At 41.3% G+C, this 2,172-nt stretch overlaps 1 pseudogene; it reads left to right on the top strand.

Annotated features, from left to right (window-relative positions):
* The first annotated feature begins 700 nt into the window (after nucleotides 1–700).
* Nucleotides 701–1,881, top strand: LOC140502329 (3-mercaptopyruvate sulfurtransferase pseudogene; annotated as a pseudogene).
* Nucleotides 1,882–2,172: the final 291 nt, after the last annotated feature.

Raw genomic sequence — 2,172 nt, 5'->3', positions numbered from 1 at the left:
TTTTGCTTGTGCTAAATGAGTTAAGAGGCAAGATGATTTCTGAGGTACCTTCTAAATTTCATGTCTAATGATCACAATCATCTAAAATAGAATAGGTTAGACTTTTTTAATTTTGTGAAATATTCTAAAAAATATTAAAAAAGAGCAGATCTATTTGAGAATGTTGGATTTCCAGATAGGAAGAGTTTATTCATTTTGGGTAAACTTGCTTTAATGTAATGCTGTGCTAGTAATTTTTAAAAGAATTGACTCCATCACCCCCAAACAAATTCTCTTTTAAGGTTAGTTTGAATTATTAAAATTTTCTCAATCATTTTCTTAAGTCTAGGCAAGCCATAAAACAGCAATTTAAACCCTGAATTTATATCATTTGCATATTTTAGGTGTAAATACTGACACTGAAAATTTATTGTGCTATTATGAGCAGTTATGAATTGTTTTTGGCAGTCCCTGGTTTAGCTGTCCAAAAAAAATGATAAGCCATTAACCAAATTATTTCTATGCAAAGAAATATTTGATATTTTTCTACTTTCATATTTTATTATTATTAACAGTTTGAAGTTTCAATAAAGTCCCTGTTTTAGTATTTAGTGTCTTTTAAGTATGTCTCAAATCAGTCTAATATATTTGTTTCTTTCAGACTTCTGCCTGACCAATATAAATAAGGAAACAATAAGACAGAAATACATTGCCTCCTTCGATGTGGTCAAGCTATATGACCTCCCATGAAATATATCCTACAGTCCTGAATGGACTCTTGGATATGGTTGTTAAACCTCTGTCAGACACCTTGAAAAAAATGTAAAGGGAAAGGGAGTTATTGTAGGATTGGAGAATGACAATGACGCACTGATTTTCAAAATAAAAAAGAGAATGTTGTCTGAAAAACATTGTCCAGTGAGTTTGACTTCAATTTCTGGACACAAACTCTAAATCCTATACTTAAAGATTGGTGTCTGAGGGAGAAGCCATCAGCTTGGGCTCGAGTAAGACCGAAACTGGCCAAAAACCAGGAGGTGTCATGTCTGCACAATCCCTCTTCAGAGCTACAATATCATCCAAGTGGGTGGCTAAGTTCTTGAAGGAATCCCAGACCCTGAAACTGCTGGATGCCTCATAGTATGTGCTGAAGCTGAAACAAGACCCTCGGGAGGAGTTTGAAGAAGATCACATCCCTGGAGTGGCCTTCTTCAACATTGACATCTGCAGTGAGCTTATGTCCACCTATGACCACATGCTGCCCAACGGTGCGGAGTTTGCTGAGTATGTTGTCACCCTGGGGGTGGGGAACAGGTATCCATCTTGTCGTATATGATGGTAATGACGAGGACCTCTTTTTCGCCCCTTGATTGTGGTGGATGTTCAGGGCCTTTTGGCACAAGACTGTCTCCCTGCTGGATGGTAGTTTACAGACCTGGAAGCTGGAGGGCTACTTGCTGAGCTCTGGCAGGGCCTGCTCAATTCAAGCAGAGTTCCAGGCTACCCTAAATCTGCTGGTTGTGAAGACCTATGAAGAAACCAAGGAGAACATCGAATCATGCCGGTCTAGGTTGTGGATGCCCGTGGTGAAGGGTGCTTCAGGGGCAGTTGAGTCAGAAACCTGGGAAGGTATTGAACCTGGCCACATCTCTGGCATCTTGAACATTTCCTTCATCAACTTCCTGACCAAAAAGGGCCTGGAGAAAAATACTGTTGCCATCCAAGACTGTTCCAGGAGAACAAGGTGGACTTCTCAAAGCCCGTTGGCAACTTGTGGCTCAGACGTCACTGGCTGCCATGTGCTTATCTCTGTGGCAAGCCAGATGTGGCCACTTGGTGGAGTGATACATGTGTGCCTGGCTTGAGGATATCATCTCAAAGGGCAGAGGCAAGACCCTCTAAAGCAGGGGCAGGCCAGAGCCTTCTCTGCTCCTAGGTCACCAGCCTTCCCACCCCAGGATGGGGGGATAGACCAATCTAACGTTTTTTCTAAGTCTTTTTTAATTATAGTGGTCATTTTTTTTATTCTCAAGGTGTGGTCTGGGTGGCACACCCTACCTCTCCCTTTTCTCTGGGAGGTCCATGGAATATTCCGATTCAGAGATAAAAGACAAATATCTGTCAAAGGCTGGAGAGCATGGAGGCTTCTTTGGCAATGATGAAGGGATCTATTAGGGTTGATTGAAGTGGAGA

The sequence above is a fragment of the Notamacropus eugenii genome, chromosome 4 (genome assembly GCF_028372415.1).
Source record: "Notamacropus eugenii isolate mMacEug1 chromosome 4, mMacEug1.pri_v2, whole genome shotgun sequence".
Lineage (NCBI taxonomy): Eukaryota > Metazoa > Chordata > Mammalia > Diprotodontia > Macropodidae > Notamacropus > Notamacropus eugenii.
Note: the sequence above shows the minus strand (reverse complement) of the source record. Positions and strands in the feature narration are given on the sequence as shown.